Raw genomic sequence first — 12,341 nt, 5'->3', positions numbered from 1 at the left:
CTTGGAGTTTGTCAGAATTAGTGGGTTTTTGTTTGTCCACCCGTCTCTTGAGGATTGACCACAAGCTCTCAATGGGATTAAGATCTGGGGAGTTTCCAGGCCATGGACCCAAAATGTCAACGTTTTGGTCCTCGAGCCACTTAGTTATCACTTTTGCCTTATGGCACGGTGCTCCATCGTGCTGGACAATGCATTGTTCTTCACCAAACTGTTGTTAGATTGTTGGAAGAAGTTGCTGTTGGAGGGTGTTTTGGTACCATTCTTTATTCATGGCTGTGTTTTTGGGCAAAATTGTGAGTCAGCCCACTCCCTTGGATGAGAAGCAACCCCACACATGAATGGTCTCAGGATGCTTTACTGTTGGCATGACACAGGACTAATGGTAGCGCTCATCTTTTCTTCTCCGGACAAGCCTTTTTCCAGATGCCACAAACAATCGGAAAGAGGCTTCATCGGAGAATATGACTTTGCCCCAGTCCTCAGCAGTCCATTCACCAAACTCTCTGCAGAAGATCAATCTGTCCCTGATGTTTTTTTTGGAGAGAAGTGGCTTCTTTGCTGCCCTTCTTGACACCAGGCCATCTTCCAAAAGTCTTCGCCTCACTGTGCGTGCAGATGCGCTCACACCTGCCTGCTGCCATTCCTGAGCAAGCTCTGCACTGGTGGCACTCCGATCCCGCAGCTGAATCCTCTTTAGGAGACGATCCTGGTGCTTGCTGAACTTTCTTGGACGCCCTGAAGCCTTCTTAACAAGAATTGAACCTCTTTCCTTGAAGTTATTGATGATCCTATAAATTGTTGATTGAGGTGCAATCTTAGTATCCACAATATCCTTGCCTGTGAAGCCATTTTTATGCAACGCAATGATGGCTGCACGCGTTTCTTGGCAGGTCACTATGGTTAACAATGGAAGAACAATGATTTCAAGCATCACCCTCCTTTTAACATGTCAAGTCTGCAATTTAAACCCAATCAGCCTGACATAATGATCTCCAGCCTTGTGCTAGTCAACATTCTCACCTGAGTTAACAAGATGATTACTGAAATGATCTCAGCAGGTCCTTTAATGACAGCAATGAAATGCAGTGGAAAGGTGTTTTTGGGATTAAGTTAATTTTCATGGCAAAGAAGGACTATGCAATTCATCTGATCACTCTTCATAACATTCTGGAGTATAAGCAAATTGTTATTATAAAAACTTAAGCAGCAACTTTTCCAATTTCCAATATTTATGTAATTCTCAAAACTTTTGGCCACGACTGTACACCAATGTAATCCCACATATACTTGGATGCATATGCATATGCACCCTAAGCAGATACACATATTGATGCATAAATGCATTCCGATGTCACACATATGGTACATACCTCACAAATACTTGAACGGTTACAGAGAAACAGTGATGATTAATTGTATGATAGATATGTGTACGTATCAGTAATCTTTAGGAGCTCTATTTTAGACATTATGACACCAAATGAAGAAATGGTTAGTTTAGATTAGCAACAAAACATGAAATATATTCTAGTTTACAGTTGCAAACCTAACAGTAATTTTTTTTTTTATTCATATAGTAAATGTAAGAATACAACTATATTCATCAAGGCAAAAAGAGGGACATTAAAAAGAAGTATGGAAAAAATAGGGACTGTTGTAAAGTATGCACATAGAGAAAGAAGCACACATGTAGTGCTGAGTGAATAATTTGAAGCGCAATTAATTCCAAGTTTAGGAAAAGTTTGATTCAAAACAAAGCCGAATTTCCTCACGCTTTGTGATAGCGAATTAGTTTTTCCTAAAATGGCTGATGTACGTGTTACAAAGTGAAAGTAAGAAGGCCGGGAACACGAGATCACCCATAATGCAATGCAGCCAGCCAATCTGCAGATAGCCAACCATTCCTTGTGATATCACAGCTCTATAAAATTCTCATCCTGTGCATTCTCTGCCATTGTCCTGTGAGCTGAGCATAGGAACAGACATGGCAAGTGTTCATGCGCTACAGACAGTCCTGCTGAAAACAAATAGTATACGAATATTGGAGAAGGAGACTGCCCAGAGAGTGCAGGAAGACTGCAGGGAATCTTATTCTTCTTCAGTTTTATTAGTTTATTCCTACAGTTACTTATCCCCACATCAGCTATAAATGTAATTCAATACCAATAAGATGGATGCCTTTATTATTCCACTGCCAGCGGAACAACCTATACCATCCAGTCTGCACTACTTAGGGGTACCAGTTCTTAATGATGACCATCCTAATTTTTTACTTTTTCTAAATCTTTCTTCTTGGTCTCCATGTCCTAGAAAAGTAGCAAGATGCAGAGAGAGGAGGAGCTGAATTATCCTCATGATATAGTCTCAGCGATATTAGACGATGTGGAAAAGAAGGAAAAGCAGAAGGCAGAATAAGGGCTGGAGAGCGCTAGTGGGTATGCCAGAGCTGATTAATATTCTGTTGTCAAATAACCGACAGGAGATTGCAGGCCAGAATAGTAATAATATACATATTATCCCCCCACCTAACCAGCTGAACCCCATACCAGAAACAACCCCTGTTTAATGCTGCTACGCGGCCATTAACAATGAAGAAGGGCTATACAGTGTGGTCTTCATTATTAAATAAAAGGTAGCTGCAGGCTACTTGTCCCAAAAAAAAAAAACACTTAAAGGGGTTGTCGCACTGGGATAAATAAAATTCATATGCCCTATTAGGCATATCATACAGATGGCAGAGAGAAAAATGACTATGACATCTGTTCTAGAGGACTCATCTGAATTTTTTAAATTGTACCATTTACACCAGGGGTGCACAACGTTTCTTGGTTGGGGGCCACATTGCCAGACTGAACCAATGACGAGGGCCGAAATTAAAATTTAAAGATGTATTAACAACTGAAATATTGTACTTATGGCATATTGAAGACACATTATTATATACCATTAATGTCTAGTTACACTTCCAGGACTCCCATCTAATGGGAGAAATACATGAAAAATACATGTGAGCAGCCACAAGACATAGGCATACATGTCTGTTACCAGATGGTTGGGGGCCGCACAGAATGGTATCAAGGGCCGCATGTGGCCCCCGGGCCGCAGGTTGTGCACCCCTGATTTACAGCTTATAGCAGCCTACGGCTTTGTGGTACCAGTTAATTCAAAGGGGCTTTAAATGCTAACCTAATATTGATCAGCTGTTTACCAGCACATCCTTAGTTATTGTAGATACAGTGAATTCATACCACATTAAAAATAACTATTGCAATGTTGGCTCTAAATGCTTGATACCTTTCTATCTTAAGTATCAATATTCACGTTTTTGCCTGATAGGAAACACTAGTGACAGGCATGTGCATTATCATTAAAGAAATGTTACCTCTACTAACCTCCATTAAACCACCTATATCTCCAGATGCATAATACTATTCCACTCAGTAGCTTGTGAATGTGAGAAGTTTGCACATGCACTTCAGAAAATTGGAAAATCTGTTTGGTAATCTTACTGTATATAAGAGTCTAACATTGTTTACCTACTATACATTTATTAGGGTAAAGGGTACAATTTTGCACAGAAACAAATAAGTACCTAGAATAAAAAAAAACAGTTGTTATTTGTCAGTCAGTACAAAGGGAAAAAGAACCTCCACATTTTACATATTGTATTAACCCAAAGTGTCTACATAAACAGTGTATGAGTTTGGATGCACTTATATATAAGAATTTCCACTGTGATTGCAGTGATTTGAGTCTTCTACACAGAATTGTGATATATTGTAACCTATATTTAAAAACAACGGTATACTAATTTTACCTTATTTTTATTGTGCTGATAGAAATAATTCACAGTATTGTCCAGTAGAGGGCAGACTTGTCATCCACTTAGATTTTTCAGCTCTACTACTAAATTTGCTCAAATATGCTCTGCGCTCTCCTCCCCCTGGCTCAGTGATTCACCCTCCCATCTTTCTTCTCACACAAAGAAGAGCTGCTGCTCCGAGGAGAGCCCTGTGGATGATTTCAATGCAGGAAAACCTTTATTACCCTTTCATTGGATTTATATTTGTGCTGTCTACACACTTGGATTAATGGGATGATGATTATTTTCTACACATTTTAAAAGAAGGATTTAAGATATGGACAATCAGAGCTTTGTAAAGGCTTGGAAATGGCAAGTAGCTTTCTCCCTCTTCCTTTGTAGCTGGGGCTGGGTCTCTGGGCAGCTGCGTTATTCTATTGCTGAGGAGTCTCATCCAGGGACTGTTGTGGGGAATGTGGCTCAGGATCTGGGGGTGAATCTGGCTGATATTAGTAGAAGGAGACTGAGTTTGGGATCAGATGGAAGCAGCAGATTATTCTCTATAGAGCAGAAGAATGGAGCTCTGGTTGTACATGAGAGGATTGATAGGGAGAGTCTGTGTGGATCCAGCCTGAGCTGTTTGCTGCATTTAGAGGTTGTGGCTGAGAATCCTCAAGAGCTGCACAGCCTAGAAATTGAAATATTGGACATAAATGATAATTCACCATTTTTTTCAACGACCAATCAGGTTATAAAAATTACAGAACTGTTAACACTACAAGGTGAACAATTTCCTTTGGAGAATGCTCAGGATCTTGATGTAGGTATTAATGGTGTCAGTCAATACAGACTAAACCCAAATCCATATTTTTCATTATCTTTAACTAAAGATTCTGGAACTCTAATTGCAGAATTAGTATTGGAAAAAATTCTAGATAGAGAAGAGAAGTCAGAGCACAAGCTTACTCTCACTGCGATAGACGGAGGAGAACCAGCCAGGTCAGGATCCACTGAGATAACAGTCATTGTGCTAGATATCAATGATAACGCTCCAGTGTTCAATCAGTCACGTTATAAGAAAAATATACTGGAAAATGTGCCTTTAAAAACAGTAGTACTAAAACTCAATGCTACAGATGCAGATGAGGGCGTAAATAGTGAGTTCACATATTCTATAGACCAACGTACAGCAAGGTCTGCAAAGGAAATATTTGATATAAACCCAGTCACAGGTGAAGTATTTATTAAAGGACTGGTGGATTTTGAAGCATCTAATATTTATGAGCTTTTAATAAAAACAATAGATAAGGGATCCCCAAAGCTTGAGGGTAGGTGTCGTATCCAGATTGAAATAGAAGATGTGAATGATAATATTCCTGAAATTATTTTTATATCCAAAATTAATGAAATACCTGAGAATGCCCCCATAGGAACGGTTGTGGGTTTCATCACCATACGAGACAAAGACTCATACAAGAATGGAGAAACAAAGCTTGTAGTGTCTCCAGATATACCGTTCACATCCCAGCCCATGTCACAGCGTTATGCTCTGGTCACTAGTGGACATCTGGACAGGGAGAAGCTCTCCCAATATACTATCAAACTGACGGCATCTGATCTGGGTTCTCCATCTCTCAGCAGCCAGATTACAATCAGCCTTAATATCTCTGATGTTAATGATAATCGTCCAGCATTTCTACACAATGTCTACAGCGCCTTCATAGAAGAAAACAATGAGGCCGGCAGACTGTTATGTACAGTATCTGCTACGGATCTGGATGAGGGAGCTAATGCAAACCTCATTTACTCCATCACTGACAGCCATATCCATGGTTCTCCTGTCTCTTCATTTGTCTACATTAACTCCGACACCGGGAATATTTATGCACAAAGGTCTTTTGACTATGAACAATTCCAGGTTCTGCAGATCACAGCAAGAGTGGAAGATTCTGGATCTCCAAAATTATCCTCCAATGTTACTGTCTTCATATTTATTCTGGATACAAATGACAACTCTCCCGCCATCTTATACCCAGAGTATACAGGAGAGACCATTGCTGAAGAGACAATTCCAAGATCTGCTGTTCCTGGCTATTTAGTCAGTAAGGTGTCTGCAGTGGATATAGATTCTGGGCACAATGCCTGGCTCCTCTATAGTCTTGTTCAGTCTGCTAGTCCTGCCTTATTCCACATCTCTGAATACTCAGGAGAAGTCAGGACTCTCCGAGGTTTACATGAGACAGATAACACAGAGCATCGACTTGTGATTGCAGTCAGTGACCATGGGGAACCTTCTATGACCACTTCAGCTACTATCATTGTAAATATATTAGACAGTATTGCCCAGGAAAGTCCTAAATCTCAAGACTTTCTTACAAATGCCAAATCTACTCCAGACCTGACTTTGTATCTTATTGTCTCCCTTGTGGCCATTAGTGCAGTTTTTCTGGTCACATTTACTATATTACTTGTCAGGTGTCTTAGAAAGAATTATGATTCTGGTTGTGGATTCTGCTTTTCTGACAAATCACTTTCTACCACCTATATGGATCAGTACAAACCAACCCTTTACCTGAACACAGATGGAACATTAAAATATATGGAGGTGCGGATGGCTCCACCAGAAGCTCCACTGTCTTGTTATCCGGCTTGCTTTCCTCCCTCAGCTGATTTTCCAGGTTCTACATTGAGTAAAACGGAAAATTTTCCTCAGTTAACAGAACCAATTCAGGATCCTAATCCTTTATGTAATGATACTAATCAGGTGAGGTATCAATGACACATTTTTGTGCCTTTGTTTTCATTCAAATGCGGCTTAATAATGTATTTTAGGGTGTACTATCATTGGTTTTCAAATGTTTCGAGAGATTGGCATAATTGATTAGTGCAGTTGTGTGAAAGTAAGTCGGTACACCGGTGTAGGTCATATGGTGCTTGTGCCTAGGCAAGGCATCCCATACAATAGTTGGAAGGAAATTCCTCCACTCACTATCGCTTGCAATTCTTCTTAGTTTATTGGCACATTATACAATAATATGCGACATGTTTTGGTTATAACATATGCATGTTTGAAAATGGTTTGTTGTATAAAACCTGTTATTATATTATATATAATATGGCAATAAACTAATAAGAATTCTGAATATTTACGTTATATAAAGTCTGTTATAATATACAGTTTACAAGTCATAACCAAATAAATGAAATCACAATAATAAATTCTTTTTTCTGGATGGATGTGCATGATAAAATCAAGTTTAAAGAGGTTGTCCGGTCTTTTTCTATTAATGACCTATGCTTAGGGTCGGCGGGGGTCCGACACCCGACACCCCCACTGATCAGCTGTTTGAGGAGATGGCGCGCACACTGTGCACGTGCCGTCTCCAATCTCTCTTTCTGCTCTTTGTTATATGTATATGGCACAACTGCAATGGACAGGAAGATAGAAGGGATACAGCAGGTGCACACTGCGTGCGCCCTCTCCTCATACAGCTGATCGGCAGGGGTGCTGGGTGTTGGGCCCCCGCCGATCTGATATTGATTACCTATTGTGAGGATAGGTCATCAATAGAACGTTTAAAGGGAATGTGTCATCTGAAAATGACCTATTGTTTAAATCACATTTTTATGTTTTTACATATTTTAAAATAATTTTTGGTGATGTTATTTTTAATTTTCCATGTCACTGTCTATAGTTAAACAAAAAACATAAATTCCTGCAGTTTTTACTAATAATAGACACAACTTCTTGTCTATACAGATCACTTTACTGCAGTTATATACCATTCTAATCCTGCCTGTAATGATATCATCTTTCTGTATAAATAAGACATGATCCACTAATCCTAATAGGTGATTGTCAGAGCTTATCTATTCTTTCCTTGTACAATGTCCTCTGCACAGGGCACACAGCATGCCTAGACAACTCTTCCATATGAATCATTGAGGTCACCTCGTGAACATTGTGTCTATGGTCCACATGGCTGACGTAAAGCAATTTTTTTTTTATATTTTGTAAATGCTGTTAAAGAACAGCTCAGGCAAGATGACTGCCCCCATAATCATGTTCAGAAAACAGAATCTAAAAATATGTAATTAGAAAATCAAATCAGTTTAAAAAAAAGGATAGGTGTTACTATCTGGTTTTAACTGGCAGATAACATTTTTGGTGACACATTTCCTTTAATATTCATTATTAGTGATGATCGGCGGGGGCAATATTCGAATTTGTGATATTTCACGAATATTTGGTCGAATATTCATCATAAATTCACAAATTTACCATTACTTTCTTGATTGCAAAAATCGCCAATGTAATATTCACGTAAAATACGCGCACAATACAGGCGTGGGTCACTTTTGCTACATTTCTAAAGCTGATAGAAGTTTCTTGAGACTGGAGAAAATGGTTGGCATGGCAGAACATTACAATAGCTTTATATGCAGATAGAGTGCTCCAATATATTCACAATTGCACAAATCGGCAATCAATGACGCGCATATTTTTGTGCAATACGTGCAACTTCACATTTTAGCAGGTCTGACTACATACTACTGATTAGTGCACTAAGTATTGTTGTGAACTTGTGACATCACAGCACTATGTCTGTAGCATGTATGTATGGACAGCAGAACCTATCACACTGCCTAACACCCTGCACTGGAACCTATCAGCTACACTATATCACTATCTAACCTACACTGACGATCTCCCACTAACTATCTGTATTATATATATAAGCTAACTAACTATCTAATGTAATTAAATAGTAAAGCACAGAGCACAGCAATAACACTGCTCTCTCTCTCAGAACTCCATACAACTACAGAAAATGGCTGCTGGGGAGGTTCTTATATAGTAAGGGGTAGGCTGCAGGCAACTTTCCTATTGGTTGCTAGGGATGTTGCCAGGGGCGTAGCTAAAAGCTCATGGGCCATAGTGCAAGAGTTCAGCTAGGGCCCCCCTTCCCTCAGTGCTTGTTGGAAAGGGGCAGGGGAGCCCATATCCTTCCTGCTGCCTGAGGCAAACATTGAAAGGGCACCCCCTCATGCCAAATTCTTGACCTAACCCCTTCCCACCAGCCAGAGGTGTAAATTGACCAGCATACACTTTCTATAATGCCAGTGTCTTATGTGGCACAAGGGTCTTTGAGCCCCTCAGGCTCCTGGGTCCGGTAGTGTCTGCTACCTCTGAACCCCCTATAGCTATGCCCCTGGATGTTGCTAAGCTCAGACAAAGACATTGCAGCCTTCTCATTGGCCCACAAGCAAGAAGGGAGGTTACTGATGAAATAAAATCTAGAATATTCTCGAATATGAATATATAGCACTATATTCTAAATCTTTGCAAATTCTCAAAATGGCAATATTCGCGATTAAAATTAGCGATTCGAATATTCACGCCCAACACTATTCATTATATCTCCATCCCTTTGTGTTTTTTATATCTTTTGATCTACCATATAATATGTTACTGTTAGAAAACTCATTTCATGGCAATAGATGGAGAGTTGTTAAATAACCTCCAACATCTTTCAGAAAGACAACATAAAACACTACTGTTCCGGGATAATTTAAGTATTTTCAGTTGCAGGAATCTAAAGTGTTTGCCATCGTTTTTTTGTGTGGATTTTTTAAGTTAATCTATTCGGTCTCATGCCCATGACCCTAATATAGAATAGATCCTTGCTATACAAATATAGTACCCATTAGAAATCTGTAAACACATACTACATTACATCCGTTGACATTTAATTTCATATAGAAGAACACCAAGACATATTTGTAACATGTTCCATTCTCATGTTGTATTATAGAAGTATTTTTCCCCATATGGGTAGAGCCATACAGCCAGGTTTCCTGATGCAGTTTTAAATGCCAAAATTAAGAGTGAATCATAAAAGGAGAGAAAGTATAAAGGGCAGATACAGCTGCTCCTCTTTTTTAAATTCACAGCTGGCTTTGGCTTCCAAAACTGCATCAGAAAACCTGACCGTGTGGGCATTTCTCACAGAGAAACCACATAGAGCCCGTGGCTCAGTAATTCAAAAACATATAACACCAAGCAGGCTTTGTGATGTGCCTGAGGCCTAACTCTTGTTTGCATTTCACATTGCATCAAGGCAAATGAATGCTAAAAGCAGGAACATACTATCGTATATCTACTGAGATTTTGGCTCACGACCTGGTACATCAGAGGGGAGCTAAAGGGAACTATAGGGATTGCTAGAGTTAACACAGGTAAAAACATTATTTTTTTTATTTTAAAAAAGGGGGAGGGGGAGAGTGTTGTTGGTAATAATTAGATGTAACTTAGAAAATATTAGATCTGCTGATATTCAAGGACAAAGTTTTGGGAGGGAAGGATGTAAAGATTGTAAAGGGGACTATGTACGGTATATAGCTAAAGACCATTGTATGCTTTTCACTGTACATCAATGTTGTATATAATACTTTTATAGAATGGGCCTATATAATGGAAAAAATAATGTAATAAAAAGATATTTAAAAAATAGGAAAAAAAACTTCTAATCCTTACCAAGTAGAAGGGGGCAAATAGTTTAATCTATGGCCTATTATAGTGTATATTCTAGAAGTGGTAAAACATGGGATTGTTTTTGTGTGCATAGAGTATACATAGGCATATTACAATAGAAATTCCTCAGATAATTGCTGCCCACATAAACCATGAATTGTGATAGTTTGAAATATGTAACATCTACTAAACATACTTCTAGACAAATGCAGATCAATGACCAATAGATTTCTAATGTGTATATCAATTGGTATAGAGATCTGCAGCACTCGTCTATTTAAATAATCTGTTGTTTTATTCAATTAGCAACAAAAACTATTTTGCTGCCCATTGAATAAAACAACAGATGTTTTAAATGGAGAGTGCTGGGGATCTCTATACTAATTGCTACTACAAGGGACCCTCAAGCCTGGATCCTTGTCTGCGTGCACCATCACTTTGGAACCTTTAGCTGTCTGATTATAATCTCCACATAGGTGGGTTTGGAGTGCTGCATATCTTTTCTTTTACTAATGTGTATATCAAGGCATATGGTACATTACTCTATGATAATATACTAAACTTTTTCAGCAAATGCTACCTGTACCTTGTGTTCTACATGAAACTAGGCTCTGCAGTATGAGGCCACAGGAACTACCTGTATGCTTGCCTATATACAGCACAGTATCTTAGGCTCAGCTGATCTTATTATATATTTCATTGTCAGATGTATTGTTTGGTAAAGGTTTTTATTGCATTTTGCAATTACGAAAAAAATGCAAACACAAAAAAACAAAGGAGATTTGTTCATTAAACCATTTAGGTTGACTACCAGGGAGCTCTCAGGGGATCTAAAGGGAACTACAGGGGTTCTAAAGAAACATTGGAGGAAGAAAATTACTAGTCATAGGAATAACAGAAGAGAGGGGAGAAAGTGCTGTTGGTAATAACTAGACTCAGAAAACATTCTAGATCCATAACTAATTTAATGATATTCAACAGCAAAGTTCATTACTATGTATACAAGAATATGTATAATGATATTTGTAAGGACTGGCCTTATATCATTAAAAATAAGATAAAATGTTTAAAAAAGTAGGAGAATTACACTAATTCTCACCATTGTAGTACAGCTACTTATCTAGACAATTACAGACCACTTTACAATAGCTTTCTACATCCACATATGGTACATTATTGTATGAGAATATCTAGTAATGTACCTATGGCTCTACAGCAGGGATGCTCAACCTGCGGCCCTCCAGCTGTTGTAAAACTACAACTCCCACTATGCCCTGCTGTACGCTGATAGCTGTAGGCTGTTCGGGCATGCTGGGAGTTGTAGTTTTGCAACAGCTGGAGGGCCGCAGGTTGAGCATGCCTGGTCTACAGTATGATACCACAGAGACTATCTGTATATAAGCTTTTATACATGATGGGCTATTAGACTGAGTCAACTGATCTCATATATTTCATTTTCTATTACATTTATTTTATTTATTTTGCAATTATAAAAAAAATGCTATCATATAATAAAGTAAGGGATAGGTATGAGAGAACAAAGGGATTAGCAATACATTATTGCTCCAATTTTTAGTATGAATTTTGTTTTACCTACTATTAATTTGAGCTTTAATATGATTGGCGTCATAATTATTAAAATGTGTGTGCTTACTGTATCTAACAAACAGCAGAAAAAAAACAATTCAATAATTTGGTAATATCTTAATCTGGTAATTTTAAATAATATTCATTACTACTACTAGATTTTCCTCACAATTACACTGTTTAAATGACATTTTATTTGACCTACCTACTAAATATATCATAGATTATATAGGACTATTGTATTCCTTCAACTTTTCGATGTTACATAAAAAAATCAGTAATTGCAGTTAGGACAATTGGCCAGAAGAGGGCAGAAGAGTCATCCAGTCAAGATTTTTAGCTATACCAGTTTATCTGCTCATGTCAGCTCTGCGCACTCCTCCCCCTGGCTCAGTGATTCACCCTCCCATCTTTCTT

The 12,341-nt window shown here is 38.4% G+C and overlaps 5 protein-coding genes across 13 annotated transcripts in view; all 5 read left to right on the top strand.

Annotated features, from left to right (window-relative positions):
* Nucleotides 1-12,341, top strand: part of LOC121008577 (protocadherin gamma-C5-like) — a 392,139-nt gene that overhangs the window by 236,171 nt on the left and 143,627 nt on the right. The window lies entirely within an intron of this gene.
* The window catches only part of LOC121008669 (protocadherin gamma-C5-like), a 145,011-nt gene that overhangs the window by 4,115 nt on the left and 128,555 nt on the right, over nt 1-12,341 (top strand).
* The window catches only part of LOC121008655 (protocadherin gamma-C5-like), a 236,440-nt gene that overhangs the window by 95,560 nt on the left and 128,539 nt on the right, over nt 1-12,341 (top strand).
* Nucleotides 1-12,341, top strand: part of LOC121008687 (protocadherin gamma-C5-like) — a 122,085-nt gene that overhangs the window by 11,141 nt on the left and 98,603 nt on the right.
* The window catches only part of LOC121008664 (protocadherin gamma-C5-like), a 160,844-nt gene that overhangs the window by 49,909 nt on the left and 98,594 nt on the right, over nt 1-12,341 (top strand).

This window comes from Bufo bufo, chromosome 1 (assembly GCF_905171765.1).
Source record: "Bufo bufo chromosome 1, aBufBuf1.1, whole genome shotgun sequence".
Classification (NCBI taxonomy): domain Eukaryota; kingdom Metazoa; phylum Chordata; class Amphibia; order Anura; family Bufonidae; genus Bufo; species Bufo bufo.
This window is presented reverse-complemented; position numbering and strand designations above follow the sequence as displayed.